The sequence below is a fragment of the Crinia signifera genome, chromosome 3 (assembly GCF_055691185.1).
Source record: "Crinia signifera chromosome 3, ASM5569118v1, whole genome shotgun sequence".
In the NCBI taxonomy this organism is placed as follows: Eukaryota; Metazoa; Chordata; class Amphibia; order Anura; family Myobatrachidae; genus Crinia; species Crinia signifera.
The window spans coordinates 336,883,096-336,903,820 of record NC_139219.1 but is presented as its reverse complement, the minus strand read 5'-3'; the positions used below and the strand labels follow the sequence as shown (position 1 = coordinate 336,903,820).

Genomic DNA, 20,725 nt, shown 5'->3' with positions numbered 1-20,725 from the left:
CAATACACTTGATGATGATGCTAAACAACGCTTTAAGGCCGTAATGATAACATCCAATGAGTGAAATACCCTTATTTAGTGCTTGTCATGAAGATGTATACAATGCACTATCTTTCTTACCTCTTCCGTTGCCCTTTCCTAGAAATGTTTTAAACCTGACTAATTCATCTGGAAACTGATATAATATGTTTAATGTATTATGTATACTGCAGACCTCGGTCACCACCCACACTTCTTCCCCCCCTCCCCTTTTCCCCCTCTCCTTCCTCTCTCCTCCCACTGATATCCAGTATGTCTTTGTCTATGTCTGTGTCTATGTCTGTTAGTGTCTGGTTATAATATATTTTGGCTAATAAACTACTGAAATGTCAGTGATGAGACCAAGGGAATAGGGAACACGGAACAAGATACTTTGGCTACAAATTTTAATATAATACACTCGATGAAAGATATTTAGTGAAAACTAGTTATGTTTATTGGTAATACAAAGGTCTCAAATTATAAAAATCAATCAATATAATAGCTATATTACCTGAGACAAATGATAGGATATATTTTATTATAGTACTTGAAAGATCGGCAAGACTAAAGTAATCTTTATGTATATTTTTTTTTTGTGAAGTACATGATAAGTGCATTTTCTTTGCACCAAGTATAATTGTGATAAAAAGAACGCTCTCTCTCTCGCTAAGATTATACAATAAGAATATACAATAAGACTGACAATTATCTTGCTTCTACAATCTGTTTGTTTATTTGAATGTTTATTTGAATGTATACTGTTGAAAATTCAATAAAAAGCATTTAAAAAAAAAAACTTGAATCTAGTCTTATTTTGTTGACTTGGAACAATCAGTCAGCACATTTGGTTTCTATCTCAAAGGTTTGTGGTTTAATCCCACCCAGGGATATTTTTGACCTTGTGATCATATTTTGAAGAACCTTAGGTAGACAAGTTAAAACATAAAACCACCTCTTGTTATGCAGTATATCTAGACTTCTCTGATACAATTCCTCTTAAAAGTAGTTAATTAGGTAAGTTTTTAGGAAACCATTGAAGCACATTTTAGTGTTTGTACCAATGTGTTTCTTTGTTCTTTAATGGATGAACAGTTTTACTAAATCTCCTTTTTAACATAATAAAAAAGATAGAACTGAGCCAAAATATTAATCTCAGTTTTGTATTGGTTTAATCAACAAATAATTATAAAAAAACAAAGATAGCAGAGGATGGTTTCGATCCATCGACCTCTGGGTTATGGGCCCAGCACGCTTCCGCTGCGCCACTCTGCTAATCATATAAACAGCTTCAGCTCCTGAAAGCTTACCTCTTGACAAGAAAGTACCAATTTGATTTTTTGTTCTTTAATGGAGGAAGAGTTTTACAAAAGATCTCCAGATGTTGGCCTTTTACACATATTTCAATAAATCATTTTTAGATCACTAATTTGATACAACTTTAGAGGGGTCTCTGTGGCGCAATCGGTTAGCGCATTCGGCTGTTAACCGAAAGGTTGGTGGTTCAATCCCACCCAGGGACGTAATCGACTTTTTGGTCACATTTTGGAGAACTAGATGTTGACAAGTTAAAACATTAAATCACCTCTTGTGGTATAGTGTTCCTGATCTTAAGTCACAGAAGCTCCTGAAAGCTTCACTCTTCATCAGAAAGTACCAATGTTTCTCCTCTGTTCTTCAGTAGATAAAGAATCTTACAAAAGCTCTTTAAAATAATGACTATTAAATCTATGTCTAGGAATTTTTTTATGGTACTAACTTGAATCTAGTCTTATTTTGTTGACTTGGAACAATCAGTCAGCACATTTGGTTTCTATCTCAAAGGTTTGTGGTTTAATCCCACCCAGGGATATTTTTGACCTTGTGATCATATTTTGAAGAACCTTAGGTAGACAAGTTAAAACCACCTCTTGTTATGCAGTATAACACATAAAACCACCTCTTGTTATGCAGTATATCTAGACTTCTCTGATACAATTCCTCTTAAAAGTAGTTAATTAGGTAAGTTTTTAGGAAACCATTGAAGCACATTTTAGTGTTTGTACCAAAGTGTTTCTTTGTTCTTTAATGGATGAACAGTTTTACTAAATCTCTTTTTTAACATAATAAAAAAGATAGAACTGAGCCAAAATATTAATCTCAGTTTTGTATTGGTTTAATCAACAAATAATTATAAAAAACAAAGATAGCAGAGGATGGTTTCGATCCATCGACCTCTGGGTTATGGGCCCAGCACGCGTCCGCTGCGCCACTCTGCTAATCATATACACAGCTTCAGCTCCTGAAAGCTTACCTCTTGACAAGAAAGTACCAATTTGTTTTTTTTTGTTCTTCAACGGAGGAAGAGTTTTACAAAAGATCTCCAGATGTTGGCATTTTACACATATTTCAATAAATCATTTTTAGATCACTAATTTGATACAACTTTAGGGGGGTCTCTGTGGCGCAATCGGTTAGCGCGTTCGGCTGTTAACCGAAAGGTTGGTGGTTCAATCCCACCCAGGGACGTAATCGACTATTTGGTCACATTTTGGAGAACTAGATGTTGACAAGTTAAAACATTAAATCACCTCTTGTGGTATAGTGTTCCTGATCTTAAGTCACAGAAGCTCCTGAAAGCTTCACTCTTCATCAGAAAGTACCAATGTTTCTCCTCTGTTCTTCAGTAGATAAAGAATCTTACAAAAGCTCTTTAAAATAATGACTATTAAATCTATGTCTAGGAATTTTTTTATGGTACTAACTTAATTCTAGTCTTATTTTGTTGACTTGGAACAATCAGTCAGCACACTTGGTTTCTATCTCAAAGGTTTGTGGTTTAATCCCACCCAGGGATATTTTTGACCTTGTGATCATATTTTGAAGAACCTTAGGTAGACAAGTTAAAATATAAAACCACCTCTTGTTATGCAGTATAACACATAAAACCACCTCTTGTTATGCAGTATATCTAGACTTCTCTGATACAATTCCTCTTAAAAGTAGTTAATTAGGTAAGTTTTTAGGAAACCATTGAAGCACATTTTAGTGTTTGTACCAATGTGTTTCTTTGTTCTTTAATGGATGAACAGTTTTACTAAATCTCTTTTTTAACATAATAAAAAAGATAGAACTGAGCCAAAATATTAATCTCAGTTTTGTATTGGTTTAATCAACAAATAATTATAAAAAAAACAAAGATAGCAGAGGATGGTTTCGATCCATCGACCTCTGGGTTATGGGCCCAGCACGCTTCCGCTGCGCCACTCTGCTAATCATATAAACAGCTTCAGCTCCTGAAAGCTTACCTCTTGACAAGAAAGTACCAATTTGATTTTTTGTTCTTTAATGGAGTAAGAGTTTTACAAAAGATCTCCAGATGTTGGCCTTTTACACATATTTCAATAAATCATTTTTAGATCACTAATTTGATACAACTTGAGAGGGGTCTCTGTGGCGCAATCGGTTAGCGCGTTCGGCTGTTAACCGAAAGGTTGGTGGTTCAATCCCACCCAGGGACGTAATCGACTTTTTGGTCACATTTTGGAGAACTAGATGTTGACAAGTTAAAACATTAAATCACCTCTTGTGGTATAGTGTTCCTGATCTTAAGTCACAGAAGCTCCTGAAAGCTTCACTCTTCATCAGAAAGTACCAATGTTTCTCCTCTGTTCTTCAGTAGATAAAGAATCTTACAAAAGCTCTTTAAAATAATGACTATTAAATCTATGTCTAGGAATTTTTTTATGGTACTAACTTGAATCTAGTCTTATTTTGTTGACTTGGAACAATCAGTCAGCACATTTGGTTTCTATCTCAAAGGTTTGTGGTTTAATCCCACCCAGGGATATTTTTGACCTTGTGATCATATTTTGAAGAACCTTAGGTAGACAAGTTAAAATATAAAACCACCTCTTGTTATGCAGTATATCTAGACTTCTCTGATACAATTCCTCTTAAAAGTAGTTAATTAGGTAAGTTTTTAGGAAACCATTGAAGCACATTTTAGTGTTTGTACCAATGTGTTTCTTTGTTCTTTAATGGATGAACAGTTTTACTAAATCTCTTTTTTAACATAATAAAAAAGATAGAACTGAGCCAAAATATTAATCTCAGTTTTGTATTGGTTTAATCAACAAATAATTATAAAAAAAACAAAGATAGCAGAGGATGGTTTCGATCCATCGACCTCTGGGTTATGGGCCCAGCACGCTTCCACTGCGCCACTCTGCTAATCATATGAACAGCTTCAGCTCCTGAAAGCTTACCTCTTGACAAGAAAGTACCAATTTGATTTTTTGTTCTTTAATGGAGGAAGAGTTTTACAAAAGATCTCCAGATGTTGGCCTTTTACACATATTTCAATAAATCATTTTTAGATCACTAATTTGATACAACTTTAGAGGGGTCTCTGTGGCGCAATCGGTTAGCGCGTTCGGCTGTTAACCGAAAGGTTGGTGGTTCAATCCCACCCAGGGACGTAATCGACTTTTTGGTCACATTTTGGAGAACTAGATGTTGACAAGTTAAAACATTAAATCACCTCTTGTGGTATAGTGTTCCTGATCTTAAGTCACAGAAGCTCCTGAAAGCTTCACTCTTCATCAGAAAGTACCAATGTTTCTCCTCTGTTCTTCAGTAGATAAAGAATCTTACAAAAGCTCTTTAAAATAATGACTATTAAATCTATGTCTAGGAATTTTTTTATGGTACTAACTTGAATCTAGTCTTATTTTGTTGACTTGGAACAATCAGTCAGCACATTTGGTTTCTATCTCAAAGGTTTGTGGTTTAATCCCACCAAGGGATATTTTTGACCTTGTGATCATATTTTGAAGAACCTTAGGTAGACAAGTTAAAACCACCTCTTGTTATGCAGTATAACACATAAAACCACCTCTTGTTATGCAGTATATCTAGACTTCTCTGATACAATTCCTCTTAAAAGTAGTTAATTAGGTAAGTTTTTAGGAAACCATTGAAGCACATTTTAGTGTTTGTACCATTGTGTTTCTTTGTTCTTTAATGGATGAACAGTTTTACTAAATCTCTTTTTTAACATAATAAAAAAGATAGAACTGAGCCAAAATATTAATCTCAGTTTTGTATTGGTTTAATCAACAAATAATTATAAAAAAACAAAGATAGCAGAGGATGGTTTCGATCCATCGACCTCTGGGTTATGGGCCCAGCACGCTTCCGCTGCGCCACTCTGCTAATCATATACACAGCTTCAGCTCCTGAAAGCTTACCTCTTGACAAGAAAGTACCAATTTGTTTTTTTTTTGTTATTTAACGGAGGAAGAGTTTTACAAAAGATCTCCAGATGTTGGCATTTTACACATATTTCAATAAATCATTTTTAGATCACTAATTTGATACAACTTTAGAGGGGTCTCTGTGGCGCAATCGGTTAGCGCGTTCGGCTGTTAATCGAAAGGTTGGTGGTTCAATCACACCCAGGGACGTAATCAACTTTTTGGTCACATTTTGGAGAACTAGATGTTGACAAGTTAAAACATTAAAATCACCTCTTGTGGTATAGTGTTCCTGATCTTAAGTCACAGAAGCTCCTGAAAGCTTCACTCTTCATCAGAAAGTACCAATGTTTCTCCTCTGTTCTTCAGTAGATAAAGAATCTTACAAAAGCTCTTTAAAATAATGACTATTAAATCTATGTCTAGGAATTTTTTTATGGTACTAACTTGAATCTAGTCTTATTTTGTTGACTTGGAACAATCAGTCAGCACATTTGGTTTCTATCTCAAAGGTTTGTGGTTTAATCCCACCCAGGGATATTTTTGACCTTGTGATCATATTTTGAAGAACCTTAGGTAGACAAGTTAAAATATAAAACCACCTCTTGTTATGCAGTATATCTAGACTTCTCTGATACAATTCCTCTTAAAAGTAGTTAATTAGGTAAGTTTTTAGGAAACCATTGAAGCACATTTTAGTGTTTGTACCAATGTGTTTCTTTGTTCTTTAATGGATGAACAGTTTTACTAAATCTCTTTTTTAACATAATAAAAAAGATAGAACTGAGCCAAAATATTAATCTCAGTTTTGTATTGGTTTAATCAACAAATAATTATAAAAAAAACAAAGATAGCAGAGGATGGTTTCGATCCATCGACCTCTGGGTTATGGGCCCAGCACGCTTCCACTGCGCCACTCTGCTAATCATATAAACAGCTTCAGCTCCTGAAAGCTTACCTCTTGACAAGAAAGTACCAATTTAAATTTTTTGTTCTTTAATGGAGGAAGAGTTTTACAAAAGATCTCCAGATGTTGGCCTTTTACACATATTTCAATAAATCATTTTTAGATCACTAATTTGATACAACTTTAGAGGGGTCTCTGTGGCGCAATCGGTTAGCGCGTTCGGCTGTTAACCGAAAGGTTGGTGGTTCAATCCCACCCAGGGACGTAATCGACTTTTTGGTCACATTTTGGAGAACTAGATGTTGACAAGTTAAAACATTAAATCACCTCTTGTGGTATAGTGTTCCTGATCTTAAGTCACAGAAGCTCCTGAAAGCTTCACTCTTCATCAGAAAGTACCAATGTTTCTCCTCTGTTCTTCAGTAGATAAAGAATCTTACAAAAGCTCTTTAAAATAATGACTATTAAATCTATGTCTAGGAATTTTTTTATGGTACTAACTTGAATCTAGTCTTATTTTGTTGACTTGGAACAATCAGTCAGCACATTTGGTTTCTATCTCAAAGGTTTGTGGTTTAATCCCACCAAGGGATATTTTTGACCTTGTGATCATATTTTGAAGAACCTTAGGTAGACAAGTTAAAACCACCTCTTGTTATGCAGTATAACACATAAAACCACCTCTTGTTATGCAGTATATCTAGACTTCTCTGATACAATTCCTCTTAAAAGTAGTTAATTAGGTAAGTTTTTAGGAAACCATTGAAGCACATTTTAGTGTTTGTACCATTGTGTTTCTTTGTTCTTTAATGGATGAACAGTTTTACTAAATCTCTTTTTTAACATAATAAAAAAGATAGAACTGAGCCAAAATATTAATCTCAGTTTTGTATTGGTTTAATCAACAAATAATTATAAAAAAACAAAGATAGCAGAGGATGGTTTCGATCCATCGACCTCTGGGTTATGGGCCCAGCACGCTTCCGCTGCGCCACTCTGCTAATCATATACACAGCTTCAGCTCCTGAAAGCTTACCTCTTGACAAGAAAGTACCAATTTGTTTTTTTTTGTTATTTAACGGAGGAAGAGTTTTACAAAAGATCTCCAGATGTTGGCATTTTACACATATTTCAATAAATCATTTTTAGATCACTAATTTGATACAACTTTAGAGGGGTCTCTGTGGCGCAATCGGTTAGCGCGTTCGGCTGTTAATCGAAAGGTTGGTGGTTCAATCACACCCAGGGACGTAATCAACTTTTTGGTCACATTTTGGAGAACTAGATGTTGACAAGTTAAAACATTAAAATCACCTCTTGTGGTATAGTGTTCCTGATCTTAAGTCACAGAAGCTCCTGAAAGCTTCACTCTTCATCAGAAAGTACCAATGTTTCTCCTCTGTTCTTCAGTAGATAAAGAATCTTACAAAAGCTCTTTAAAATAATGACTATTAAATCTATGTCTAGGAATTTTTTTATGGTACTAACTTGAATCTAGTCTTATTTTGTTGACTTGGAACAATCAGTCAGCACATTTGGTTTCTATCTCAAAGGTTTGTGGTTTAATCCCACCAAGGGATATTTTTGACCTTGTGATCATATTTTGAAGAACCTTAGGTAGACAAGTTAAAACCACCTCTTGTTATGCAGTATAACACAAAAACCACCTCTTGTTATGCAGTATATCTAGACTTCTCTGATACAATTCCTCTTAAAAGTAGTTAATTAGGTAAGTTTTTAGGAAACCATTGAAGCACATTTTAGTGTTTGTACCAATGTGTTTCTTTGTTCTTTAATGGATGAACAGTTTTACTAAATCTCTTTTTTAACATAATAAAAAAGATAGAACTGAGCCAAAATATTAATCTCAGTTTTGTATTGGTTTAATCAACAAATAATTATAAAATAACAAAGATAGCAGAGGATGGTTTCGATCCATCGACCTCTGGGTTATGGGCCCAGCACGCTTCCGCTGCGCCACTCTGCTAATCATATACACAGCTTCAGCTCCTGAAAGCTTACCTCTTGACAAGAAAGTACCAATTTGTTTTTTTTTGTTATTTAACGGAGGAAGAGTTTTACAAAAGATCTCCAGATGTTGGCATTTTACACATATTTCAATAAATCATTTTTAGATCACTAATTTGATACAACTTTAGAGGGGTCTCTGTGGCGCAATCGATTAGCGCTTTCGGCTGTTAACCGAAAGGTTGGTGGTTCAATCCCATCCAGGGACGTAATCGACTTTTTGGTCACATTTTGGAGAACTAGATGTTGACAAGTTAAAACATTAAATCACCTCTTGTGGTATAGTGTTCCTGATCTTAAGTCACAGAAGCTCCTGAAAGCTTCACTCTTCATCAGAAAGTACCAATGTTTCTCCTCTGTTCTTCAGTAGATAAAGAATCTTACAAAAGCTCTTTAAAATAATGACTATTAAATCTATGTCTAGGAATTTTTTTATGGTACTAACTTGAATCTAGTCTTATTTTGTTGACTTGGAACAATCAGTCAGCACATTTGGTTTCTATCTCAAAGGTTTGTGGTTTAATCCCACCAAGGGATATTTTTGACCTTGTGATCATATTTTGAAGAACCTTAGGTAGACAAGTTAAAACCACCTCTTGTTATGCAGTATAACACAAAAACCACCTCTTGTTATGCAGTATATCTAGACTTCTCTGATACAATTCCTCTTAAAAGTAGTTAATTAGGTAAGTTTTTAGGAAACCATTGAAGCACATTTTAGTGTTTGTACCAATGTGTTTCTTTGTTCTTTAATGGATGAACAGTTTTACTAAATCTCTTTTTTAACATAATAAAAAAGATAGAACTGAGCCAAAATATTAATCTCAGTTTTGTATTGGTTTAATCAACAAATAATTATAAAATAACAAAGATAGCAGAGGATGGTTTCGATCCATCGACCTCTGGGTTATGGGCCCAGCACGCTTCCGCTGCGCCACTCTGCTAATCATATACACAGCTTCAGCTCCTGAAAGCTTACCTCTTGACAAGAAAGTACCAATTTGTTTTTTTTTGTTATTTAACGGAGGAAGAGTTTTACAAAAGATCTCCAGATGTTGGCATTTTACACATATTTCAATAAATCATTTTTAGATCACTAATTTGATACAACTTTAGAGGGGTCTCTGTGGCGCAATCGGTTAGCGCGTTCGGCTGTTAACCGAAAAGTTGGTGGTTCAATCCCACCCAGGGACGTAATCGACTTTTTGGTCACATTTTGGAGAACTAGATGTTGACAAGTTAAAACATTAAATCACCTCTTGTGGTATAGTGTTCCTGATCTTAAGTCACAGAAGCTCCTGAAAGCTTCACTCTTCATCAGAAAGTACCAATGTTTCTCCTCTGTTCTTCAGTAGATAAAGAATCTTACAAAAGCTCTTTAAAATAATGACTATTAAATCTATGTCTAGGAATTTTTTGATGGTACTAACTTGAATCTAGTCTTATTTTGTTGACTTGGAACAATCAGTCAGCACATTTGGTTTCTATCTCAAAGGTTTGTGGTTTAATCCCACCAAGGGATATTTTTGACCTTGTGATCATATTTTGAAGAACCTTAGGTAGACAAGTTAAAACCACCTCTTGTTATGCAGTATAACACAAAAACCACCTCTTGTTATGCAGTATATCTAGACTTCTCTGATACAATTCCTCTTAAAAGTAGTTAATTAGGTAAGTTTTTAGGAAACCATTGAAGCACATTTTAGTGTTTGTACCAATGTGTTTCTTTGTTCTTTAATGGATGAACAGTTTTACTAAATCTCTTTTTTAACATAATAAAAAAGATAGAACTGAGCCAAAATATTAATCTCAGTTTTGTATTGGTTTAATCAACAAATAATTATAAAATAACAAAGATAGCAGAGGATGGTTTCGATCCATCGACCTCTGGGTTATGGGCCCAGCACGCTTCCGCTGCGCCACTCTGCTAATCATATACACAGCTTCAGCTATTGAAAGCTTACCTCTTGACAAGAAAGTACCAATTTGTTTTTTTTTGTTCTTCAACGGAGGAAGAGTTTTACAAAAGATCTCCAGATGTTGGCATTTTACACATATTTCAATAAATCATTTTTAGATCACTAATTTGATACAACTTTAGAGGGGTCTCTGTGGCGCAATCGGTTAGCGCGTTCGGCTGTTAACCGAAAGGTTGGTGGTTCAATCCCACCCAGGGACGTAATCGACTTTTTGGTCACATTTTGGAGAACTAGATGTTGACAAGTTAAAACATTAAATCACCTCTTGTGGTATAGTGTTCCTGATCTTAAGTCACAGAAGCTCCTGAAAGCTTCACTCTTCATCAGAAAGTACCAATGTTTCTCCTCTGTTCTTCAGTAGATAAAGAATCTTACAAAAGCTCTTTAAAATAATGACTATTAAATCTATGTCTAGGAATTTCTTTATGGTACTAACTTGAATCTAGTCTTATTTTGTTGACTTGGAACAATCAGTCAGCACATTTGGTTTCTATCTCAAAGGTTTGTGGTTTAATCCCACCAAGGGATATTTTTGACCTTGTGATCATATTTTGAAGAACCTTAGGTAGACAAGTTAAAACCACCTCTTGTTATGCAGTATAACACATAAAACCACCTCTTGTTATGCAGTATATCTAGACTTCTCTGATACAATTCCTCTTAAAAGTAGTTAATTAGGTAAGTTTTTAGGAAACCATTGAAGCACATTTTAGTGTTTGTACCAATGTGTTTCTTTGTTCTTTAATGGATGAACAGTTTTACTAAATCTCTTTTTTAACATAATAAAAAAGATAGAACTGAGCCAAAATATTAATCTCAGTTTTGTATTGGTTTAATCAACAAATAATTATAAAAAACAAAGATAGCAGAGGATGGTTTCGATCCATCGACCTCTGGGTTATAGGCCCAGCACGCTTCCGCTGCGCCACTCTGCTAATCATATACACAGCTTCAGCTCCTGAAAGCTTACCTCTTGACAAGAAAGTACCAATTTGTTTTTTTTTGTTCTTCAACGGAGGAAGAGTTTTACAAAAGATCTCCAGATGTTGGCATTTTACACATATTTCAATAAATCATTTTTAGATCACTAATTTGATACAACTTTAGAGGGGTCTCTGTGGCGCAATCGGTTAGCGCGTTCGGCTGTTAACTGAAAGGTTGGTGGTTCAATCCCACCCAGGGACGTAATCGACTTTTTGGTCACATTTTGGAGAACTAGATGTTGACAAGTTAAAACATTAAATCACCTCTTGTGGTATAGTGTTCCTGATCTTAAGTCACAGAAGCTCCTGAAAGCTTCACTCTTCATCAGAAAGTACCAATGTTTCTCCTCTGTTCTTCAGTAGATAAAGAATCTTACAAAAGCTCTTTAAAATAATGACTATTAAATCTATGTCTAGGAATTTCTTTATGGTACTAACTTGAATCTAGTCTTATTTTGTTGACTTGGAACAATCAGTCAGCACATTTGGTTTCTATCTCAAAGGTTTGTGGTTTAATCCCACCAAGGGATATTTTTGACCTTGTGATCATATTTTGAAGAACCTTAGGTAGACAAGTTAAAACCACCTCTTGTTATGCAGTATAACACATAAAACCACCTCTTGTTATGCAGTATATCTAGACTTCTCTGATACAATTCCTCTTAAAAGTAGTTAATTAGGTAAGTTTTTAGGAAACCATTGAAGCACATTTTAGTGTTTGTACCAATGTGTTTCTTTGTTCTTTAATGGATGAACAGTTTTACTAAATCTCTTTTTTAACATAATAAAAAAGATAGAACTGAGCCAAAATATTAATCTCAGTTTTGTATTGGTTTAATCAACAAATAATTATAAAAAAAACAAAGATAGCAGAGGATGGTTTCGATCCATCGACCTCTGGGTTATCGGCCCAGCACGCTTCCGCTGCGCCACTCTGCTAATCATATGAACAGCTTCAGCTCCTGAAAGCTTACCTCTTGACAAGAAAGTACCAATTTGATTTTTTGTTCTTTAATGGAGGAAGAGTTTTACAAAAGATCTCCAGATGTTGGCCTTTTACACATATTTCAATAAATCATTTTTGGATCACTAATTTGATACAACTTTAGAGGGGTCTCTGTGGCGCAATCGGTTAGCGCGTTCGGCTGTTAACCGAAAGGTTGGTGGTTCAATCCCACCCAGGGACGTAATCGACTTTTTGGTCACATTTTGGAGAACTAGATGTTGACAAGTTAAAACATTAAATCACCTCTTGTGGTATAGTGTTCCTGATCTTAAGTCACAGAAGCTCCTGAAAGCTTCACTCTTCATCAGAAATTACCAATGTTTCTCCTCTGTTCTTCAGTAGATAAAGAATCTTACAAAAGCTCTTTAAAATAATGACTATTAAATCTATGTCTAGGAATTTTTTTATGGTACTAACTTGAATCTAGTCTTATTTTGTTGACTTGGAACAATCAGTCAGCACATTTGGTTTCTATCTCAAAGGTTTGTGGTTTAATCCCACCCAGGGATATTTTTGACCTTGTGATCATATTTTGAAGAACCTTAGGTAGACAAGTTAAAACATAAAACCACCTCTTGTTATGCAGTATATCTAGACTTCTCTGATACAATTCATCTTAAAAGTAGTTAATTAGGTAAGTTTTTTAGGAAACCATTGAAGCACATTTTAGTGTTTGTACCAATGTGTTTCTTTGTTCTTTAATGGATGAACAGTTTTACTAAATCTCTTTTTTAACATAATAAAAAAGATAGAACTGAGCCAAAATATTAATCTCAGTTTTGTATTGGTTTAATCAACAAATAATTATAAAAAAAACAAAGATAGCAGAGGATGGTTTCGATCCATCGACCTCTGGGTTATGGGCCCAGCACGCTTCCGCTGCGCCACTCTGCTAATCATATACACAGCTTCAGCTCCTGAAAGCTTACCTCTTGACAAGAAAGTACCAATTTGTTTTTTTTGTTCTTCAACGGAGGAAGAGTTTTACAAAAGATCTCCAGATGTTGGCATTTTACACATATTTCAATAAATCATTTTTAGATCACTAATTTGATACAACTTTAGAGGGGTCTCTGTGGCGCGTTCGGCTGTTAACCGAAAGGTTGGTGGTTCAATCCCACCCAGGGACGTAATCGACTTTTTGGTCACATTTTGGAGAACTAGATGTTGACAAGTTAAAACATTAAATCACCTCTTGTGGTATAGTGTTCCTGATCTTAAGTCACAGAAGCTCCTGAAAGCTTCACTCTTCATCAGAAAGTACCAATGTTTCTCCTCTGTTCTGATCCATCGATGGTTTCGATCCATCGACCTCTGGGTTATGGGCCCAGCACGCTTCCGCTGCGCCACTCTGCTAATCATATACACAGCCTCAGCTCCTGAAAGCTTACCTCTTGACAAGAAAGTACCAATTTGTTTTTTTTTGTTCTTCAACGGAGGAAGAGTTTTACAAAAGATCTCCAGATGTTGGCATTTTACACATATTTCAATAAATCATTTTTTTTTTTTTTTTTTAAATCTGTTTATTGTAGTTTTTCAAATACAAGTTTTACACAATACACAAATAAAAAGATTAGGCAAGTAAGAAGATGAATGGATACAATGGTAGTATACAGTTATCATGAACAGATTCCATAAAATGTACATCATTTCTTTTCATATTTGTATAAATAAAGAAATAAAGGCAAGGTAATGTAAAACACAAATAAGTTCACTATGAGTGTATCTTTGGGTCTGCTTTATCCTGACTTTATCTCAATCTATCTTGTTAGGTGGCGATACTAGATTTAATGGGAATTGTTCCGAAAAGGGTTGTACCCTGAGAGGTTTTTACATTCCTTTATTATCCCAAGTTGTTACCAACTTGGACACTGTTATCTGTTATCTTCTTACTCCTATAAATCATTCATTAATTCCTATTGACACTATAATTAAACTAAATAACATTTACCAGGGGTAAGACACAAGAGGGTAGAGGGGGGAGGGGTGCAAGATACATTTTACTGTAATATCTAAAATATCTCTATCAAGCAACTTTGAAAGGAAAATGATAATTTATTTCAAGTATCAATCGGCCCAGTATAGTTCCAAATTTCTCATACCAAGACCCTTTCATCGTTTCCAAAAACAGAAAAGATTTCTCGTTGGGTCTTTTGGTTTAACGTTGTTATATAAGGGCCCCAAATTTTATAAAATTTATGTATGCCAGTTTCTATGTTCGTGATCGTGGCCGACCTCCTATCAAAGTACAGTAGCTGCATCATTTTCCCATGTACTTCTTGAACGGTTGGGGAAGAGTGGGACACCCAATGTTTGAGAATGACCTTCTTAGCTACTGTAATGAATAGTGTGATCCATGGTATCAAATGTTGATATTGGTGGTCCAAGTGCCACTCTTCAAAATTTGCGCATAGACATGCCAAAGGGTCAGGGGTAAGTCGTATCCCAAACATGGAGTGTAGATTTATTAAGAGCTTATTCCAAAACCGTTTGATTTTACGGCATTCCCATATGCAGTGGTAGAGAGAGGCCTTAGCTATGTGACACTTTAAACATTCTCCTGTGACTGACGGTACAAAGTGGGATAAACAAGCTGGAGAGACATATGCCCGCTGGATGGTTTTGATATGTACCTCTTGCAAGTATGACGAACTCAAAATTTTTAGGGTGCTCTCATATCTGGTACTTAATTTATCTGGGGATTGTAGTGTGGGGATATCTCGTGCCCACTGGTCTCGCAATTTGGACCAGCGAGATTCCGTAGTGGTTTGGAGTAGTAAGAGGTAATATGGTCTTATTTTGAAAGTAGTGATACTGCTCTGATTAAGCAGTTGTTGCAAGGTATCAGTCGGTCGTGGAGACGCATCTGTTTCAACGGGGGCCCGCAAGGAGTTCAAGTAGTGGCGGGTCTGGAGGTACATAAAAAAATGATTTTGTGGAAGTGAATATTCCTCCCGAAGCTCTGAGAACGACTTGAAATTGCCCCCAGGATCAAACACTTTTGATGAGTCGGTTAATCCTACATCTCTCCACAGGTGGTAAGTCGCTGTGTTCAATGAAGGGGGAAAATTAGGGTTACCCCATAGGGGGATTTTGTGAGTGACTAGTGGGTTTCTTTTTAATTTTCGGTTCACACTTTGCCACGCATAGTAGATGTCATGAAATAATGGGTTGGACAATATATGTGAAGGTATGTCTGAAGCCTTAGAGTGTAGCAGGGCACTAGGAGAGTAAGGACTCAGCAAAGCGGCATCTAGCTCATTATTAGTAAACACGTTAGTGTTATTGATCCAGTCTGAGGCGCATCGTAAAAGAGTGGCTGTGTTGTAAGAGGCGAAATCTGGGACGCCTATTCCACCACAGCTTTTTGGAGCAGAAATTTTAGAAAAAGCAATTCTGGGTCTCTTCCCACCCCACAAGAAGGTGGTTATTGTTTTCCTCAGTGTTTGTAAGTCCCGCTTGGTCAGTGAAAATGGTAACATCTGTAGCGGATAAAATAATTTCGGAAAGATTACACTTTGAAGAACTGCAATGCGTCCCAGGAGTGATAGGGGGAGAAGGTTCCAACTTGCCATTTTAGATGTGATTTTATGTATGAGAGGGGAATAGTTGAGTGAGTACGCGGAGGACAGATGTTTGGGGGTCACTATTCCCAGATATTTGATATGAGATTGTGCTATGGTGAATGGGAAAGTGTAGAGAGGGTCCGGAGGAGTTGGGACAGTTGAAGACAGATAAAGGAGTTCGGATTTGGCGTAATTTACTTTATATCCAGAGTGTGTGCCAAAAGAGTCTATAATGCGTATGATGTCTGGGATGGAAGTGTTTGGGTCTGAAATGAAAAGGAGCATATCATCTGCAAATAAAGAAAGTTTTTGTTCTAAGGGGCCTATTGGGATACCTTTATATATTAGGGAGGAGCGGAGAGCTATGGCGAGGGGTTCAAGTGCTATGGCGAATAGTAAGGGGGAGAGGGGACACCCCTGTCTTGTGCCCTTGTGTATGATGAAGGGATTAGAAAGGAGGCCGTTACAAGAAATTTGGGTATGTGGGTTGTGATTAATAAGGCGAAGGATGGAGGAGAAGTTGTCCGGGAAGCCAAATTTTGAGAGGGTTGCATACAAGTGGGGCCATTCCACTAAATCGAAGGCTTTCTCCGCGTCTAATGCTAATATCGCGTGTTCCTGAGCTGGGGATGTAGGGGGAGTGTTAGAGGAGGTAGAGATAATACTAAGGACTTTGCGCATGTTAAGTTCTGAGTGGCGACCACTTATGAAGCCCGTCTGATCGGGGTGTATGATGGTGGGGAGGATAAGTTTTAATCTTTCCGCTAGGATTTTAGTAAAAAGTTTGTAGTCCAGATTGAGTAAGGAAATTGGACGATATGAACCGGGAAGAGCTAAATCTCTGCCTGGTTTGGGCAGTATTCTCAATATGGCAGAGTTATAATGTGGGGGGGGTATATTAGAGGTCATTAGGCTGTTAAAATTTTTTGTAAGGGTCAAGGTGATTTTTGATTGTAGTATTCTATAAAAGTGTCCACTATAACCATCTGGGCCCGGTGCTTTATCGCATTTCAATTGTTTGATCGCTTTCTCTACTTCTTCCGGTGTTATAGGAGTTGTTAATGAATTAGCTTGGGTTGAGTTAATAGTGGGGATTGGCAAGTTGGACCAAAAGTCGGGTGGAAGTGGGGGTAAGGTAGAGGATGGGGAATGTGAGGGGGGGAGACCCGAGTATAGTTCTGTGTAGAATGAGTGTAGAATTGCCGCAATATCTGCATCTGCGGAGGCTAGGGTTCCCTGAGTGTTTCGTAGGGGATGGATACGGGAAGGTGGACGGGCGCCTTGCAACAGTGTTGTAAGTAGCTTCCCTGTTCTATTTCCCATTTTATGAAATTTATAATTAGTATTAAATAATTGTCTGTCTCCGGCTATTTGTAGGTAATTTTCGAAGTTGGATTTAGCCACTATATAGAGTTGTTTGTTGTGAGGATCAGGATTTTGCTTAAATTGTTGGAATGTTTGTGTTAGTTCGTTTTGTAGGGCTAAGTATTTTTCTGTAAATTTCTTTTTAGTGTTCGCTGTATAGGATAATATCTCTCCCCGTATGACTGCTTTAGCAGACATCCACAATAGTTGTGGGTCGGATTCGGCGTGCTCCTTATTATCGGCTAAAAAATTATCCCAGGCTATTTCAAGTCGTTTGTGGAATTTTAATGATTTAGCCAGATAGGCAGGGAATTTCCAAACCCCAGATTTGTGCGTAGGTTGAAGGAGTTCCACCGTAATGGAAATGAGGGCGTGGTCTGATATGGTGATAGGGTTTATGTATGCCTCACTAACCAAGGGAAATAGATTTTGCGAAACTAATATATAATCTATCCTAGATAGAGTGGAGTGTGCAGCGGATAAACAAGTGTAATCCTTCTCCGTGGGATGAAGAGCCCTCCATGCATCAATTAAATGTAAGCTATTGGCAAAGGCCGGGATTCCTAGCTTAGGAAGTGAAGAGGGACGTGCACGAGAGAAGGAACGGTCAAGTGTGTTTGATGATATTAAGTTGAAGTCACCACAGACTATGGATTGGGTAGGGTTCTGAGATATAATTAGTGCTGAGAGTTTTTGTAGGAATTCTTTTGAATATTTATTTGGTGCATACACGTTATATATTGTGCATGGTTTAGAATCTATCAATAGAGAAAGGACTAGGAAGCGGCCTTCTGGGTCAATAGTCGTGTCCAGAACCTCGTGAGGAACATTAGATTTAATAAGTGTAACCACCCCACGTGCTTTGGAATTGTAAGGGCTTGCACCCAATACCTTCCAGCCTAGCATGTTGAGCTTGCGGACCTCCGTCTGTACCAGATGCGTCTCCTGCAGGCATGCCAGTTGAATACCTCGTTTGTTCAGACACAGGAGAATCTTGCGTCTTTTTGCCGGTGTGTTAAAGCCAGCCACGTTCCACGATCCAATTTTCAAGTTAGACATCTATACTCTAGGTTATAAGATTGAGTGTTAGTTCTTGTAGAGTTATTTATACATTGCATATAGTCGGGTGGGGGGGGGGAAGGAGGTAGAGGGTAGAAGACAAACATAAGACAGGGGGAGACAAGCAAACTTATATACAAAGCATAGAAGTGAAACCACAGGTTGCTCACATTTAACTGTATGTAGTACATACATATTTGGTCTAAATATAGTGGTTGTGAGCAGCCTACTTCCGGGAGAACTAATGCGCACCACATTAATAATCTATGCATCCAGGATATCCATCCCGGATAACTTTTTAATACCAAAGGGAACATGGTACAGAGGTTAACACGACCAATTCCGCTTCCGAACCAGCCAACATATCATTAGATTAAGGTATATGAAAAATACCAAATACAATTATATAAACATTAGAATGAAAACATTAGAAAAATAATAATAGGGTCTACCGAATGAGAAAGTAGAAAAGTAGGTCGAGGTAGAATAACTGTACGGGTTATTATATCCTCATATATTTAGGTACTAATTTTTTTTTTTTTTTTTTTTCCTCAATTAACTTGTTAGTGGATATATCTTAAATCCGCGGATCTATGGCCAAAGTGACCATAGGGATTTGAGACCATAGGGAGGTGTAGGGGGGGGGGGGAAAGGGGGGGGGGGGCGGGGGGATGGCGTGGTGACGGGGTGAAGGGGCTAAAGGGAGTGAGAGGGGGTATTAAACATGGCGTCACATATATATGGGTTCGTAGGTATATAAGATAATAAAAAATATAGACAAGAGGGAAGAACCTAATTTGTTTTCTCCCTCCCTATCCCCACCGTCTATCTAGTGGAGCAACGACAGACCATATCAGTTATACCAAATGAAGAAAAGAGGGGGGGGGCGCCCCCTACTCTTTTAAGAAGAAAGAGGAGCGCAGTATTATTAAGCTATTATTACAGTGTAATCATAGAGGGTAAAGAGCAACTTAGTCCTGGTTTTTCAGAGCAAGCAGCAAAGTCATCAGATCAGGTCTAAAGACGAACTGGAACTAAAGAAACTGATGAGAGGAACGTCCATCATGGAGGGGAAAGTGAAGGTCTGGTAGCGTGAGAGACCGGGTCACTGATGTCTTGATCATCCTGTGTGTTGCGAGCGCGTTCTCTAAGGAAGGCCTCAGCATCGGTTGGTGAGAGGAAGTCTTTGTGGGAAGTACCGTCGTATATGCGTAAGCGTGCTGGGTAAAGCAGACCAAACTTACGGTTCTCAGCAACTAGACGGGAGCAAATGGGGGAAAAAGCCTTGCGAGCCTTGGTCAACTCCACGGAGTAATCCTGAAAAATGTACAATCTATTCCCTTCCCACTGCAATTCCTTTATGCGTCTCGAGGCGGTCCAAATGATTTGCTTGTGGAGATAATTTAAGCATTTAAACAGAGTGACTCTCGGTCTTGGTTTGTTAGGGGATGGTACAGGTCCCACCCTGTGGGCCCTTTCCACAACCATGTCTCTGCATTCTTGTTCTATTTGCAAAAGTCCCGGCAGAGTGTTACGGATAAAGTGGGCTAAAGCGGGTCCCTTGATGGATTCTGGGAGGCCCACCAGGCGTATATTATTACGTCTGGCCCTGTTTTCGATATCATCTAATTTATTCCAGATGTGGTAGTTGTCTGTGGTCAGGGTTTTCACTGAGTGCTGTAAGTCTTTAATATCATGGACTGCAGCTCCTATTTGATTCTCAGCGTGGGATACACGCTGTGTGAGCGCTTGGATTTGAATAGTGATGTCCGCCACTGCCTGCTGGAGGAGCGGGGCCATGGTGGCTTTAATGGCCGCTACTACCTCCTGATATGACACCGGGGCGTCGGGTGAGCGTGGTACCTGAAGTGCCGAGGTTTGTGTGTCAGCAGTGGCTTTCTTGGAGGCGGGTGCGGCTGGATGAGCTCCGGCGTCCGACGCCATATTGGCCTCCGCCCTCCGCTTCTCCTGCCTCGGAGCTGGCGTCGCTCCGGTGTTCGCGGCAGATGCCGCTTTGTCCATCCCTGCGTCTGGGGATTATCAGAGGTGTGCGGTAGACTTATGGAGACTCCAGGGAGTCGAGAAAGAAGGGTAATGCTGGTGGTTCGGGACGGAGCTCCGGTGCGCGTCTCCTCACTCCATCAACCCGGAACCGGAAGTCCTCAATAAATCATTTTTAGATCACTAATTTGATACAACTTTAGAGGGGTCTCTGTGGCGCGTTCGGCTGTTAACCGAAAGGTTGGTGGTTCAATCCCACCCAGGGACGTAATTGACTTTTTGGTCACATTTTGGAGAACTAGATGTTGACAAGTTAAAACATTAAATCACAGCTTCAGCTCCTGAAAGCTTACCTCTTGACAAGAAAGTACCAATTTGTTTTTTTTTGTTATTTAACGGAGGAAGAGTTTTACAAAAGATCTCCAGATGTTGGCATTTTACACATATTTCAATAAATCATTTTTAGATCACTAATTTGATACAACTTTAGAGGTGTCTCTGTGGCGCAATCGGTTAGCGCGTTCGGCTGTTAACCGAAAGGTTGGTGGTTCAATCCCACCCAGGGACGTAATCGAC

General features: G+C 37.8%; 14 non-coding genes across 14 annotated transcripts; 10 read left to right on the top strand and 4 right to left on the bottom strand.

Moving 5' to 3' along the window:
- Positions 1-1,467: 1,467 nt before the first annotated feature.
- TRNAN-GUU (transfer RNA asparagine (anticodon GUU)) lies at positions 1,468-1,541 on the top strand. Its single transcript has one exon. It is a non-coding gene; the product is annotated as a tRNA-Asn (tRNA).
- A 911-nt stretch (positions 1,542-2,452) lies between these two features.
- On the top strand, positions 2,453-2,526 carry TRNAN-GUU (transfer RNA asparagine (anticodon GUU)). The gene has a single exon. It is a non-coding gene; the product is annotated as a tRNA-Asn (tRNA).
- Positions 2,527-3,444: 918 nt separating this feature from the next.
- On the top strand, positions 3,445-3,518 carry TRNAN-GUU (transfer RNA asparagine (anticodon GUU)). The gene has a single exon. It is a non-coding gene; the product is annotated as a tRNA-Asn (tRNA).
- Positions 3,519-4,158: 640 nt separating this feature from the next.
- On the bottom strand, positions 4,159-4,230 carry TRNAM-CAU (transfer RNA methionine (anticodon CAU)). Its single transcript has one exon. It is a non-coding gene; the product is annotated as a tRNA-Met (tRNA).
- A 174-nt stretch (positions 4,231-4,404) lies between these two features.
- Positions 4,405-4,478, top strand: TRNAN-GUU (transfer RNA asparagine (anticodon GUU)). Its single transcript has one exon. It is a non-coding gene; the product is annotated as a tRNA-Asn (tRNA).
- A 1,628-nt stretch (positions 4,479-6,106) lies between these two features.
- TRNAM-CAU (transfer RNA methionine (anticodon CAU)) lies at positions 6,107-6,178 on the bottom strand. Its single transcript has one exon. It is a non-coding gene; the product is annotated as a tRNA-Met (tRNA).
- A 175-nt stretch (positions 6,179-6,353) lies between these two features.
- Positions 6,354-6,427, top strand: TRNAN-GUU (transfer RNA asparagine (anticodon GUU)). Its single transcript has one exon. It is a non-coding gene; the product is annotated as a tRNA-Asn (tRNA).
- A 2,883-nt stretch (positions 6,428-9,310) lies between these two features.
- Positions 9,311-9,384, top strand: TRNAN-GUU (transfer RNA asparagine (anticodon GUU)). Its single transcript has one exon. It is a non-coding gene; the product is annotated as a tRNA-Asn (tRNA).
- A 911-nt stretch (positions 9,385-10,295) lies between these two features.
- TRNAN-GUU (transfer RNA asparagine (anticodon GUU)) lies at positions 10,296-10,369 on the top strand. The gene has a single exon. It is a non-coding gene; the product is annotated as a tRNA-Asn (tRNA).
- Positions 10,370-11,032: 663 nt separating this feature from the next.
- On the bottom strand, positions 11,033-11,104 carry TRNAI-UAU (transfer RNA isoleucine (anticodon UAU)). Its single transcript has one exon. It is a non-coding gene; the product is annotated as a tRNA-Ile (tRNA).
- A 176-nt stretch (positions 11,105-11,280) lies between these two features.
- On the top strand, positions 11,281-11,354 carry TRNAN-GUU (transfer RNA asparagine (anticodon GUU)). Its single transcript has one exon. It is a non-coding gene; the product is annotated as a tRNA-Asn (tRNA).
- A 665-nt stretch (positions 11,355-12,019) lies between these two features.
- Positions 12,020-12,091, bottom strand: TRNAI-GAU (transfer RNA isoleucine (anticodon GAU)). The gene has a single exon. It is a non-coding gene; the product is annotated as a tRNA-Ile (tRNA).
- Positions 12,092-12,265: 174 nt separating this feature from the next.
- Positions 12,266-12,339, top strand: TRNAN-GUU (transfer RNA asparagine (anticodon GUU)). The gene has a single exon. It is a non-coding gene; the product is annotated as a tRNA-Asn (tRNA).
- An 8,304-nt stretch (positions 12,340-20,643) lies between these two features.
- TRNAN-GUU (transfer RNA asparagine (anticodon GUU)) lies at positions 20,644-20,717 on the top strand. Its single transcript has one exon. It is a non-coding gene; the product is annotated as a tRNA-Asn (tRNA).
- The last annotated feature ends 8 nt before the right edge of the window (positions 20,718-20,725 follow it).